The 16,173-nt window shown below is 35.4% G+C and overlaps 1 long non-coding RNA gene across 1 annotated transcript; it reads right to left on the reverse strand.

Annotated features, from left to right (window-relative positions):
* Window positions 1-13,822: 13,822 nt before the first annotated feature.
* Window positions 13,823-15,284, reverse strand: LOC126750466 (uncharacterized). The gene is made up of 3 exons (XR_007665732.1): window positions 15,173-15,284; window positions 14,297-14,628; window positions 13,823-14,234 (listed from the first exon to the last, which is right to left on the reverse strand). It is a non-coding gene; the product is annotated as an uncharacterized LOC126750466 (long non-coding RNA).
* Window positions 15,285-16,173: the final 889 nt, after the last annotated feature.

Consider the following 16,173-nt stretch of genomic DNA (forward strand, 5'->3'; position numbering starts at 1 on the left):
TAAATCTGTGAAAGCGCATCTTACTAGGGTGATAGGCCAACAAATATTAACCTTTGAAGAAATGTCTACTGTTTTGGCACAATGCGAGGCCGTTTTGAATTCCAGACCACTTTGTGAAATGAGTCAAACCCCAATGATTTGGAATGTTTGACTCCAGGTCACTTCCTTACTATGGATGCTCTTACCGCTCCTCCTGATGAGTCACTAATTGATGTTGCTATTAATCGCTTAAAACGTTGGCAACTGATTCAACAATTGCATCAAAGCTTCTGGAAGCGTTGGTCTTTGGAGTACCTAAACATATTGCAACAACGCAATAAATGGACCCTACCTGACCTTTCTCCGAAAATTGGTTCTCTTGTCGTAATTAAAGACAATAATCAACCCCCTCTTAAGTGGTATATTGGTAGATTGGAAAGGATCTACTCCAGTCCCGATAATATTCCTAGAGTTGTGCAAGTTCGTACAGCGAAAGGGTTGTTGGATCGACCGCTAGTAAAGGTCTGCCCTTTGCCGTCTCAGTAACTTTGAGCAACTTTCCTTTGTTTATTTTTTTTTGTAGTTTTTTTTATTGTCCTTATTAATTAATGTAGGAAATATAATTTTAATTTACCTGGTTTTTTTGTTTATGAAAGGTTTTGCTATGTAAACCTGGATCACGTGACGTTTATGCACTTGATTTTTGATTATTTTTTTTTAATTTTACCTGACAAAAAAAAATTAGTATTTTTTTTGGTGGGCGGAATGTTTAGAATTGCCGCATTGAGAGGTTTTTGAATGCACCGCGAATCCGACTTAATAGAATTTGAACAATTACAATTTGTAACGCGTGCATGCGTCAATGATGACTTCGACAGGTGCGCGTTTCCCCTCCATACGGAGGTTCTGTTCGGTCTGTGCCATACAGTAATTAAAAGTATAAGAGGGTTTAATCCCATAGTAACAAGTAGGCACCATCTTTACCCTAAACTCGATTTGCAGCATCACGGATGCGGTCTAACCGAACTAAAATAATTAACTGTGAATCTCGATCACAAACTCTAAAAAATTATGAAATAGTGCAAGTGTATTAATTTAATTTTTGAAGAGGCTAACAGTGAAAATGTATGTAATTTAAGTTTATTTTATACATTTTTTAATTGAATTCGTTAGTTTTTTTACATTAAATTCATCAAATTTGCTTTTAAGCTGTTAAGTTAATGCATTAAGGCCCTTCAAAAAAATAAATTGTTAATAATGCACTTTTTCATTGATTTTTAGAGAATGTGAAAGAGATTTTACAGCCCAATACGCTATCAAAAAAAAAATTAATGGGTCAATTATGTAAGACAATATTTTAGAGATTTGAGTATAATATATTAAGTCCTATTTTGAGAATTAAATGCTTGATACTGACAATGTTAATTTCACTGTTATCAACAAACTAATAAGGGTAGGGGTAGAATTAAAGTCAATTGTAAAGTAAGTTTATAATTTATTGTCTTAAAATCTGATGTATACCCTAAATTCTAGATGTCATCGGTCCTTTTTATTAAATATTCAAGAAGAATCCCTGGATCTTACTCCCATCTTATCGAAGTGAGGTACCTCTTTGAGTAGTGACCTGGTAGAGTGGAAGTTGTTTCACTTATTGTGCTTTTGGTACTTCCTAGCAGCAAAGCACTGATGATACCTTTCGTGAGACCTAGTAAAAAGTGGTCTAGCATAATTATGTTTATTCTGAACATTATATTGAGATTGCTGGATTATGATGGCAGGTAATAAAGTCAATGTATCTTCCCAAGGTACTTGTGCCTCAACCAGTACTGGGACATTTTGAATAATACTTGGGCCAGCAATTGGAAGAGCACACTTTCTTAAACGAGTATGTATAGTACTAGTAAATGAAATATCATCAAAATGGTCTTAACATAAATAACACCTTGTTGAGGTTGGGCTTAAACCAAGTATTTTAAACCATTCGGACCTCCTAATAATGTCACTTTCAGGAAATTTAAAGAAAATTTTATTTTTGTATGAATCCTCAATAGGCCAATAGTATGTATTAGAACAAGTAGGTGCCTTGCATTTAAAAATGAATTTTCCTGGTGATAACATTATTAGGACAGTTTTAAAATGGTAAACAACAATTTTAGGTGACCTACATGGTGAAAACTATTTGATAAAAAAAATTGCACTTACCCCATCCTACGGATCTGAAACGACACAATAAAACAACAAAAAAGCTTCTATATGATGAAATTACACTTCAATCACTTTAAGCTACATTTTTAACTATTTTTTGTTGAGAAAAAAACAAAAGGACACACCCAATCGACGCCAAAATAAAAAGGAATAAGCAATGGCGACGATCGATGATGGTGGGTGGTGGCAAGGAACGAAAGAAAATTGATAATCTAATGACAATTATGACAGAAGTTGGCCCTCGATGCGGTCTAACCGAACTAAATTTTTTAGGTTAAGTTTTAGAACTTGATGATCAGGTTAGGCTACCTTTTGAACACTCTTTTAATATTCATTTCTCTATGGTCTGTGCTTCGAACCGACAAGCATCTCCAAAACGTGATTAAGAGACAGAGTAGCAGTGAAGTAAAAGAATCTGGCCGGCCCGGAATTAGAAACGAACACCAACAGGTAAGTCGTTATTGACGCCGTAAATGGGATAAAATATAATTATAATATTTTCCTGGTCCTTCAAAATCTAGCTACGCTAGCAATTCTAGACGAACCACTTAATTTATTTGAAACCTTTTATCTAGTTGGTTATCTAACCTAGTTGTTATTGCTTAAGTTAGGGCCTTTGGCGAAAGTAAATTGTGTAAAGGATCATTAAACTCCAACATATTTATTAGCAATTATTCTATTTTATTCCAGTAAGGAAATATTGCAAGGTTAGGTTTAGGTTACCATAAGTACATTCACCTTAAAATAGTTTAGTAAGCATTATAATAAATGGAGTAATAACATTCCCAAGATATTGAGTACGATGACACCAGTTTATTGCTGAACTGTTAAAAAGTATATTCAAACCAAACGGAATGTAAGAATAGAATGATTATTAATAAAAAGTCATTAAACCAAGTAACATGGGACTTTTATTTTACAATTGGGAGACGTTCATAAATAAGGGCCGTGTATAGAGGAGTTGTGGGGGTCATATCGGACATCAGTGAGGCTCCTAGTTATTTCAGATGCCTGCACCTTGCTGGAGTAGAATCTCTCGGAGATATTTTCAATGAAGTCACTAAGGGGCTCCACCCCCGCAATGTGGTGCAGGTCTCCGATTCTCGTGTTTCTGGGATTTGAAATGCAACATCTAAGGATTTTATTTTGAACTGTTTGTAGCCTTATTCTCTGCGTAGCCGATACGCTTACCCACCCCGGTGCTCCGTATGTAAGGATAGGTCGGATTATGGTTTTATACAGTTTTAATTTATTTTCAGTGCTTAAGGATGACCTGGGACATAGAGGATATAGTTGTTGTTGGCTAAGAAAAGTTTTTGGATATGGTAGGAGGTGTTAATGGTAAAAGATAATCTGGGGTCAAACAAGATACCAAGGTATTTTATTTTTTTGCTGGGAAGTATAGTATTTTTATTGTTTATTAGGACAGGGTCGACGATTCGGTTATGGGAAAACTTTCAGGAAAGGATAGTAAGTTCAGTTTTTTGTGGGATTACTTTGAGTTTCCATTTCTTGTAATAAGGGATAAGTATATGGAGGTGTCTTTGGATTAAGAACTAAGTTGCTGGGGCGTAATAGGATTGAGCATATATTGCAGTATCATCAGCGAACTGCGCTAGTTTTGTAGTGGGAGTTTTGGGGATATCGGAGGTGTATAGGGTGTAGATTTTTGGGGAAAGAACTGTACCCTGAGGAACTCCTGCAACTAGTTTTTTAGGCTTTGAGACTTTATTTGCGATTTTTAAAGGTTCGATGAGTTATGTAGGAGTAAATTAGGGATGTATGATGGGAGGGAAAGTTGAGGGAGTTAGGTTTAAAAATTAACCCTGCATGCCAAACTGAATCAAATGCCCGCTCAATGTCAACGAACAGCACCACGGTGTTCATCTGCCTATTGAAGCCATTTAAGGTGTCTTGTACCAATTTGGCAGCTAGGAGCGTGGTGCTGTGCTCTGGTCTAAAGCCAAACTGTTCAGCAGGTAAAAAAATAACAGCTGTAAGGCCTCGATCGCAGAGTTGATGCCTCTCAGGAGAATCCTCTCGGCCAGCTTGGATAGACAATTGAGGAGTGAAACTGGTCGGTAGGATCTGGGTAGAGAGGGATTTTTGCCTGGTTTGAGGATTAGAATAATTTTAGCATTTTTACATTGGTTGGGAAAATGTTGCAGTTTAATTATGGCGTTAATTATGTGCATGATTTGTATTATGGCTTTGCGGGGGAGGTTCTTGAGGAGTTTCTATGAGATGTTTCTTTATTGTACTGGGGTTAGTTTTGAGGGATATGAGTTTCTGGAGTAAGGGGATATTTTCTTTCTGAGAATTTGTTGGCAGCGTCTGTTATGGTTTTGTGTTCGTCTGTGACGTCAGGTACTTCACTGTGGATGGCGGCAAAATCATTTGCTATTGCTTCTGCTTTCTCAGAATTGGTATAATGGTCATTACCATTATAGTGTATGGCTGGCATGCAGTCATGGTTTTTGCGCATGATCGAATATGGTTTTAGCAGGATGGTAATCCGCCTCATTACGACCAAAACGTGTGACACTAATTGAGTGAAGTTTTTCCAAACCGCTGGATAGGAAGAAAAGGTACCATTGAATGGGAGCCAAGATCGCCGGATCTTAATCCTCTGGATTATTTTTTTTGGGGTCACCTAAAAACGAAAGCTTACGTAACAAGACCGACAAATTTAGATGAATTTAGACAACGACTTACGTACGAAATTCGCCAAATAACTCCAGATATGATTCGTAATGTCAAAAATTAATTCTATTTCAGATTAGGGTTTTGCCAAGAAAAAAATGGGCAATATTTCCAACAATACTTACAATAAAATAACTTTGTCGAAAAATTCGATTTTCATTTCTTGCTAGCTTTCTAGCTTATCAAAATGCGAAAGTAAATAGTGAGTCATATTCCTTTTTTTTATTCCCTTTCCAACGAGCTATCACAAAACATTAAAAAAAGTTGAAGGTGGTTTTTACCCTCAAAACAGGATAAATTTTATAAAGAGACCAAAAATAGTGTGCCAAACTAAAAATAAAGGAACCCGTCTTCCTTTATTTTTTCAACAAATCAATAGGCTCCCTAATACTGAATCTATTCCAGTTAAAAATTCCAACCTGTATATCTTTATTTGTCATTTTCAAAAAGTTTATATATTTTATGTATATTGTTTTCTCTATTTCTTCTATGATAGAAATTTTACATTATGTTATATTTGTTATACATACATAATTATATTTTATATTGTTCTCAAATATTGCAAAAGATAGTATTAATAAAGTTACTTTACTTACTAAAGGAAAGAAAATTTAATGTTAATTCCAGCAATAAGATGTTTATGCAATACCCTAACACATGAAAATTTACATGGCATTATTCATTACTTATTTTAGAACCAATAAAAGCGCAACAATTTATTCGGGACAAAAGAGTGACGTCATCTCTAGAGGATCAAAAAATTCGACTTAAATTTTTAGTTAAACAAAAAAGAAAAAACAAAAACAGCAACTCTTTAATTGGTAATAACTCATTCATAGTAGCGACTGTTTCATTAGATCATAATTTTTAAGTGGTGGGGGAACAATACGTCACTCTTACCTGTCATTGTTGTCAACCAACCGCGGTTGTTATCAATTCCACGCTTACTATCGAGCACATGTATGAAGCTTGTATGGTGAAAATCGGAATCGTATGTCGGCCATCTTGCTTATCAAAATTGACAGGGAGCTGACAGACAGTTGTTGACATCGACTGATACCTGATACTGAGAACATTATTTGTCATTATTATACCATTTGAGTTTCTTTTTCATTTCAATGAATGCATATGCAAGCGTGGGTTGAGTTTGCTATTTGTTATTTTAAATTCATTACTTTTTTTTCTAAAAAGTTCTCTTTCAATATTGGGAGTAATGTTTTAATTGATTTGCAGCAAGCAATTCCAGGTTTCTGGTAAGAAAATTTAATTTTATTTATTACTATTATGTTTTTGTATTGTCAATCTTTACTCTTTAATAAAATCAAATTCAGTTCATTTCAATGAAGAAGTTTCACTTTTCAGGTATTTAATTTTTAACTTGATTATTATAAATATATATTACAAAATGTCTGGCCTCTCATTTTCTATTCAACAATTAAAAATTGATTTAAAATTCTCCTGACAATTTCCTTGATGTAAAGATTGTGAAGAGTATGTATATTTTAAATGGTTCTGAGAAACAGTAATAAAAGATTTTTTTTATTTCCTTCAGTTCATATTACAATAAAAACATGGAGAGGGATATGCAATGTAAATCTTATTAAGACTGAGCTATAGAATTTCTTCTCATCAGTTCTCCACAAATTTTAATAATGCTGATACTGCCAGCTTTACACTAAAATACATATTTATTTAAACGTCTTTTTTTCACATGAATCATTTAGTAAATTGATTTATAAGGTTTGCACTGCCTATTTTTTTTATATTTTATTTCATGCTCGTATCATACCACTTCCTGTGTTCACTGAGACGAGACATAGGTATAGAGACTAACTGTCTTCTGGAACTTTTTGTCTTATTTTTATGCGAGGATCACGCCCCCAAAACATGCCGCTTAGTTTTGAATCACCCTGTAGAGATGGATTCAGAAAATCGCTTTTTCAAAAATAATAGGATATGCATTTACATAAAAATATCTCTTTGTGGTACACGTCCCCTAGGATTTTGGCCTTCCAATCCGTAGATTCTCAGGCAGTTCTGTTACTTTCCTCAACTGTTCCTCGTGACCTTCTTTGCCTATTATAGCAGGGTAAAAGGAGGAGAGATGGACCACATTTAAAAAAATTAAACGTGCTTTAATAAAAAAATAACAAAATTGGAAAAAATATATATAACATAACATACCTGTCATTATGTATATTTGTTAGTGCCTAGAATTAATATTTTTAATTCCTAATTATACCAAAAGAAATACCAATGTTATGTTATGTTATGTATATTTTTTCCAATTTTGTTATTTTTTTTATTAAAGAAGCACGTTTAATTTTTTACCACCTATACTTTCTTTTTTTTGGTGGCTACAGTCTTTCTACACTTATTGCAAAGGTTAACGAAGCCAGAACAAGTTTCATGTAACCAACGTTAACAAATGATACATTGCAGCCATTCGTCTTTTTTAGACGTTTGGTTATAGTCCTCCTTGCAATCGACGCATTCATTTTCTAAATCACTAAAGTTTTCTTCACCACTGGAACTGTCATCAAGAGTAACGTCATCTTCAGACACAGGTTTCCTTTCTCTTACTTTTTACTTTTCTTACAGGTTTTACGTTCTTTTTGAGTTGTGCATCTTTCTTATTTTTTATAAATTCCTTAGCTGTTATCTCTCCGGATATTTTTTTACGAACTCTTTTCACTGCTGCAGATAAAACAGGTACAGGCGTTACTTCATCAAGAGCCTTTCCGGGAGTTATATCTTTATCAGGTACTGATAACTTGTTAGGGTTGATGGGTAAGGCTTTTAGATTTTGAATTCCGGAGGGGCCTGGTTGAGGAGACTCAGCTCTAACTGATAAGTTATCCGTCTGGACCGTCTGTAATGTTTCTGTTTCAGGACTTTCAAGGGGTGTCTGTGTTAAAAAAGCATATTCCGGGATAATTAACGGATTAAATGGATAAATCCCAGTGGAATTAAATGCAGAGGCCGCATTTTGAACAGTTGTGGTGCCATCAAGGTTTGTTATATTATTATAACCTCGATTATAACCTTGTTCCGAGGTTGTGTTATTGTTATAATGCGTCACAACCAAACTGTATTCAGAGAAATCAAGCATACAATAAATTAGTCTATTACCAAACCTTGTTATGGTCTTATTTCATATACCCTATGGTACCTACCTTCCACATGGCGATCCTGCCTAAAGATCCAAGGCAAATTCGGGAACGTTTAAAACGTGCGTGAAGTAAAACCGTTGCAGACTGCAAAACCCAGTATAGTCTATGTATTAATGGCTAAGTACCAGTAATTATGGGAAAATCCATATCGAAAGAAAGTGAGGTAACCAGTTCAGGTGTGGTTAACTCAAACTTTATAGTCGAAGACGAAAAACTATCAGTTCCACATGATATTCGTGCCGTTTTGTACATTATTGCGAGCTGTGTGTTTATTCTGACTGTACTAAGTGTCCCAAAGTTATACCGAAGGAGTTTGAAAAGAGACATCAGTAGGAGCATTTACCTGAGAGCACCAGCGAGAGCCCACGAGGAAGGCGGCAGAAAATAAGATATGTACATTTGGGGTATGTACATTTATGCCTATGCTGTGAATTTTTCCAGACACATCGTTTTCGACAACAACAATCAACCTATAAGCGTGGTAGAAAATGCTGATAATATACATTTTTGCAAAGGTCGTTAGCCACGGGCAACAGGGTAACGACAGTGTCAAGTTCGCAGAACAAATTAATTTTTAATTAATTATGCTGACATTGTATTATTCTAGTAGAAGTAAATTTATAGGTCAGCTGCTTTATAAATATTACATTTTTTTTTTAGTTAGGTAATAATTTTGGACGATTTTAGTTAAACATTTTAAAAATAGACAAATAATAGGAAACCATTGTCTGAGCAAATAATCCTAAACTTCTATACGTAATGAATTTAAGCTTTATATTAGTATTTAATATTATAACATTATTTGTTAAATTGGCTATCTATGAGTAGCGTAAAAGTGACATTTGAGGACGTTTTAACCAAGTTGTCAAGTTTAAAAGACGAAATTTTCAGGGAATCAAAAAGAGTCTTAAAGAAAAAGGTACCTCAGTCAGAAAGTATAAAAATTCAAGTAAGAGATAATTTGATAAAATTATATAACGAGTTTATTTCGCCAATAGCGCGTATTTATAAAAACTTAAGCGATAATCAGTATCAATCTATAAAAGTTTTATTTAGCACTTGTAGAGATAGAGTTATTAGATCGTTCGAGGTTCTTCGCCTCGACTATTTCGATTTTAAAGGAAATTGACTCTGAAATTAAGGACGAAATCACAGTTTATTTAACAAGTAGTGACGACGACGACGACATTGACGAACCGATACCGATAATAAAAACCGAGACAGACATTTCGCTCACAATGCCTCTGTCTACGTTATAATTTTTCAATTTTGCAGGCAAAATTTTACCAAATGAGTTCGATGGTTCTGGCGATAAGCTGACGTCTTTTCTGGATGCGCTCACTCTTCTTAAGGCAAATGTTGAACTTAATGCCGTCGCTTACGTCAAAACCAGACTCATAAGTAGAGCTAGAAGTTTGGTAGGCAATAGCAACAGTCACGACTTGATCCATGCAAAGCTAAAGGATGGCATCAAGCCCGAAAGCTCACAATCAGTAACAGCCAAGCTACTTAACTTGAAGCAGCGAAACGACTCAAAATACGCTACCGAAATAGAGGAATTATGTCAAAAGTTGAAGACCGCATACGTTAGCGATGGCGTACCGGAACAACTGGCAGAGACATATACCACCAACACGACCATCAAAGCTCTGGTCACAAACGCAACTTCCGAAAAAGCAAAAATAATAATGGAAGCTGGAAATTCTCAGACTGTGCAAGAAGCGTTGACAAAATTCGCCAGTGTGAGTACTGAAGCCACCACCAGTACGGTATTCTACACACAAAGAAATAATTATCGGGGGGGACCTATAAGAAATAATGTTCGCAGAAGGAGTACTGAAAGATTTTCAAACTGACCCGATAATAATTATTATAACAACCGTTACAATGGAAATACGCAGAACAGCAACTACAATCGAAATGGGCGGCAAAATAACTACAATGACCGTCAATATAATAACAAACAATATAATAACCAAAGAAGAGGCAACGATAACAACAAGCGATCAACTCACCGAGGAGGACAAACAAATCGCTATATAAGAGCATATAACACCGAGATCGGTCAGGAAAACCCACTGGAACCCCAAGAAGGTCCTTTGGGGCACTCCTAAAAATTTTTAATATGGACCTAACACTATCTAACTTTGTATCCATTCAAACAGAGATGACAGGCTACCAGAATGTCACGTTACTGGTCAACACGGGAGCGGATATTTCACTGTTTAAAAGAAGAACGATAAATCCAGAACAGATCGTGGCCAGATCCAAGGTTAGCGAAATAAAAGGGGTGACAGAAGGGCATACCAACTCTATAGGAACTACAACAACCAATATTTATATAGACAACTACAGTATCAGTCATAGCTTTCATATCGTGGGTAACGATTTTCCGATACCGGCAGATGGAATCTTGGGACGGGATTTTATCTCGAAATATCAATGTCGTCTAGACTATAGCAACTGGACTGGAGCCCTTGGAGTTTTTACCGCCAGCACCATAGCATCTAGCCAATCACCCTTTGCAAGGATACTAAATACACATTTCAACAATGTTACCATCAGAAACCCAAAAATTAAATGCAAAAACCTATGTAAGTACAACATTTTTCGAAATTAGCTGTTACTAAAGGAATTAAACATAGCCGACGCTGCAGATTTTGTAAAGAATGACCTCATAAACTTGTATCAGGAATTTTTGGATATTTTTGCACTAGACACAGATACATTAACTACAAATAATTTTTATAAGCAAAAGCTAAGACTAGCAGATGATACCCCTGTATACATAAAAAACTACAAAACACCACATACCCAGATAGGCGAAATCAATTCCCAAGTATACAAAATGTTAAAGGATAACATAATTAAGCCGTCTCAAGCAGAATACTGCTTGTCCCTAAAAAATCTAATGGCGAGAAAAAATGGCGACTTGTAATTGACTACAGGCAAATCAACAAGAAACTTTGTGCTGAAAGTTTCCTATAGCCAGAATCGATGATATCTTGGATCAACTGGGAAGAGCCAAATAGTTCTCAACACTCGACTTAAAATCAGGATTTCACCAGATCCCACTGGAAGAAAACTCACGGGATATCACCACCTTCAGCACAAACATAGCTTCCTATCGCTTCACTCGTTTGCCATTTGGTCTTAAAGTCAGCCCAAACAGTTTCCAAAGGATGATGAGCATCGCTTTTGCCGGTATAACACCTAAAAAGGCTTTTCTCTACATGGACGACATAATTGTAATAGGATGCTCAGTAGGCCTATCACCGTTATAACAATATCACCGATAACAATATCACCGATTGTGTTATTGTTATAATGCGTCACAACCAAACTATATTCAGAGGAATCAAGCATACAATAAATCAGTCTATTACCAAACCTTGTTATGGTCGTATTTCATACACCCTATGGTACCTACTTTCCACATAGTTGCTGAGTTTCCCCATGCATGCACCTAACAGCTTACCAAATTGAAGACGATTAAGGACCCTGTTTGGGTCCTTAATCGTCTTTTAAGAGATTTAAAGAAGGCGCGATCAAGAGGCTGCAGGTAGTGAGTGGTATGCGATGGTAAACAAAACAAAATTATATAATTTTGCTCAGCAAATTCTTGTAGGTCCAGGTTGGTCGTATGGGACGTATGGCCATCTACTATTAGTAAAGTTTTACCCGAGGGCTTTCTTGGTAGAAAAAGTATTCGTAACGATTCTAAAAAAATCTCGCTATTAATGTAAGCACATTTTTCCGACATTCTAATTTTAAAACCCGGTGGCATACCTTCATGCCAGTCTTCTTTTTTATTTTTTCCTTTGAAAATACAATATGGGGGGATAAAAGTGCCTTCTGCGCTACAACATGCTATGACACTAATTGTCTCACCCTTTTCCCCAGGGCTTACGCTTGGAACACATTTTGATCCTTTTTCGGCTAGTACCTGACCAGCCCTAGTGTTCAGCTGTAATCCTATTTCGTCTGTATTGAATATATGCCCGAGTTTATCATAAAAATTGTGTTCAGTCATAATTCTCTGTAGATCCGAAAAGTAATTATTAATGGTTTCTCTTGACATTCCCAAAGCTCGCGCAATTGAGGTGTTTTCGGATTTTCTGATTGAAATTTCAGGTCTTCGCTTTAAAAACAGTTCTAACCATTTTTGGCCAGCTTTACCTAAAAAAGACGATAATAAATTAGCAATGTGGTTTTTATTTTTTTTTAATATACCTTCTTTTTTATTAAATTTATTTGGAATCCCCAATCGTTCAGCTAAATTAAACGCCATGATACTTACTTCTGTTCTGGTGGGTGCAAAGCCTGCCTTTTGCAATTTTTTATGTGACTAAAAAATAAAATATGCCGATTAGAGCTACGATTGGTGCTCTCTAGTACACCTTGTATATGGTATCTAAACACTAATCCAACAAAAATCGGTTAAACTTACCTGATTTAAAAAAAAATAAGATTCTCAAAACTTATATAAAATTTTTGCACGTGATGATTTCAACTATCGTCAATAAGATTCGCGAAGGTGCGTCATAATGCGTTCCAGTCGCCGTCTTAAGGTGATGTTACATGCATACGTCATCCGTCATCCGTCATACAAAATTTTATCGGATAGTTTTCCCTTCTGTTACATGGACGCGTCACTTTCGTATGATTGACAATATTGACATTTCACTGGTGGTGCTTGTTTACTGGTTACTGTTTGTTTATTTATTTTTGTTTTTACTTATCGTAATAATACCAAAAGCCTTTATAATTTTGTTATATTATGTTCTTTGGCCATTATTAAATCAAATATGGAAGAGAAAGAATGCAGCACATCTACGCCCGGAGATTCTGAGTCTGAAATTCAGCCGGTACAGGTAAGGTATTTATTATAACCTGTTAACCATTGTTTTTATGTCAATTCAAACTTAAATTAAATATTTGTATGTTTTTTACTTACAGAATGAAATACAAACCACTACAGTTGAAGAATTTTTGATCTGCTGTGTCCAGAATCGGCCAGCTCTGTGGGATTCCCGGTTACCATTGAAAGAAAGATCGAAGTCTATAAGGGACCAGTTATGGATGGAGATTTACGAGGAGTTTGGTAGCAATTCAGAGTTTTCTTTGGAATATTTAATGAAAAAATGGAGAACGCTACGGGACACTTATGTTAGGATTACAAATGAATATACACCAAGTGGTTCCGGAGCAAGCAAAAGAAGAAAATGGGAGCATCTTGATTCAATGTCGTTTTTGAGCGACACAATCAAATATAAAACTACTATTTCAAATATAGATCTCCCTACCACTTCAAGAAGTCAAAGTAGCAGCAGTACAACTCCACCATTACTATCTCCCACAAGTGAGCAACCAACCAGAACCCCAAGCACGCAACCATCTAGAACCCCAAAAGGTGACAAAGTTGAAGATGCAATTATTGGGGTGCTTAGCAAAATTAATTGTCATCCCCCTCCATCTGAGACTATCCCCAAAAACCCTTTAAATCCAATTTGTATTCGAATATCAGAACTCCTGGAGCATGTTCCACAACAAGAAAGGGTGTTGTTAGAAATTAAGTTACTTCAAGTAGCTTATGAAGGTGCACAGAATTATTTGTCCCCTAAATAGTTATAAGCAGTAATAGTTAATAGGCTTTAGCGAATGTTACACCACTGAAAGAGTAGAATGTGTGTACTACATTTTACAAAAATATGTATGTCCAGGATAAATAAAAGAACAAGTGATAATAATTATTACCATTATATAAAGTGCTGTTTAATAAAGATAAAGAATTTTATATTAGATTATTATTATTTTGCCCATTGAAATGGTACAGCTCCTTCATTGCAGAAGAATGTAGCTAATTTATTCCTCATTATATCTGCTGTCCGTCCATACATATTAGTACTAGTTCTTCTGATATTGGGAAGATTGGAGGTAGCATAGTTACGCCATTCCCCGTCAATTTGTTGCCCTTCAATATCTTCTCTATCCACAAAAGTCGGAGACACATATTTTTTCTCTGCACCAATTAAAAAGTTATGAAGACAAACAGTGGCCTTAACAATGCTACGAACAGTTTCTTCTTGTGCAATGATTGGTTTTCGATAAACTCTCCATTTTGCTGACAATATACCGAAAGCATTTTCTACAACCCTTCTTCCTCTAGACAACCTGTAAACACAATATTGTATGTTTAGAAATGCCAAATTAAAAAGCAAAATATGTTTACCTACCTATAATTAAAAATCCTTTTAATCTGAGGTAAAAATCGGCCTGGATATGGACGCATTAGACATGTGGATAAAGGAAAAGCTTCATCCCCACAAATGTAAAAATTAACTTCATCACCATTGTCAATTAATGCACATGGTGGAGGAAAATTTAGATTGTTTGTTGCAATTAATCTGCCCATATTACTATTTTTGAATATTCCTCCATCACTATGGCGACCCTCTGCTCCTATGTCAACCATTATAAATTTATAATTGGCATCACACAAAGCCATTAGTACAATACTGTGTGAACCTTTATAATTGTAGTATGTTGAGCCTGATTTTGGAGGTGCCTAAAATTTAATGCAATACTTTATACCTAGGTATTTAGGTATAGTCCAGTTCAAAGATATTTCATAATGGTCAGCCGTCAAAACACCAGCATTCCACCTGCCAAACAATGTCATCCACCTGCTATTTACATTGTTTGACAAGTAAAATGCTGGTGTTTTGACGGGTGACCATTATGAAATATCTTTGAACTGGACTATACCTAAATACCTAGGTATAAAGTATTGCATTAAATTTTAGGCACCTCCAAAATCAGGCTCAACATACTACAATTATAAAGGTTCACACAGTATTGTACTAATGGCTTTGTGTGATGCCAATTATAAATTTATAATGGTTGACATAGGAGCAGAGGGTCGCCATAGATTCTAATATATCGTTGCACTGGACTTTATACTATACATACAAGATTGAAAGAAAGGAAATCCATCTTTGTGAATTAAAAGTGTATGATCAGTATGACTGTAAAATGCTGTGCCTGTTTTTTAATATACTGTACTGATTTATATGAGCAAATTTCAAATTAATGTTACACTGAAAACATACTTGAATTATAACATGTTTCCCGTCTATGGCGCCCACACAATGTGGTAATTGCCATTTTTCGCTAAAGCCTTCTGCAATATTTCTCCAAGTATCTTCATCTGGTTTTGGTAACACTTTTTTGTGCAAACATTCCCAAATAGCATCACATCTTTCCCTTATAATTTGTGAAATAGTAGAATGAGCAATCCGAAAGGAAAATGAAATTGATCTCATACTGTCTCCAGTAGCAAGATACCTAAAAGTATGAGTTGCAAATGAACTTTGTAAAGTAATAAGGTTATCCATGTTTTTTTCCATCAATGGAACCAGCATTGAGCATGTCATCTTTATTTATAAAACTTAAATATAGTGCTTTTGTAATTTGTGTTCGATCATTCCTAACAGTAGACGAAATGTATCATTTGTCATCCTAAGATAGTTCATATATTTTTCATTATCTGTTAATTTCATTTCTTCCAACAAATTCCAATAGTCTCCTTACACTTTCCTATTTTTAAAGATGTCCCTGACCCAAAATCGCCTTTTTCTTTGCTGCTTGGCCCGGCGTTTTCTTCTAATAAGGATTAACGATAAAAGAAGAACTGTATTCACTTTGCGAATGTATTCTTGTCTAGAAGTTTGCATTTTAAAACACAACACCTGATACAAGGGGACTAATAGTAAGTAAGAATCCCACAGAACACCTGAACCGAAAAAGTAAACAGTGAAAAGTAGGGTTAAAAATGGAACGACAACGGATAAAAGTTAAATCGATTTTAAGATTCTCCGTTATCGGAAAAGTTTAAAACAAGACGGATGTGTTTTGTCACGGTATTATTTTGAACCAATAGGAGGCGTGATTTTTCGACGTGGCGACGGATCGCGGATGCATGTAACAGAGCCTTTAAAGGCAACTAACGCTAAAAAACAGAACGGGACAGGTTAGTCTTGCCCTGTTGCCAAACCTTGCCGGATATTTTGGGTGGACCGTCTACCCTCCTGGTCCATCTCCCATCCTTTTA

The sequence above is a fragment of the Anthonomus grandis genome, chromosome 2 (genome assembly GCF_022605725.1).
Source record: "Anthonomus grandis grandis chromosome 2, icAntGran1.3, whole genome shotgun sequence".
In the NCBI taxonomy this organism is placed as follows: Eukaryota; Metazoa; Arthropoda; class Insecta; order Coleoptera; family Curculionidae; genus Anthonomus; species Anthonomus grandis.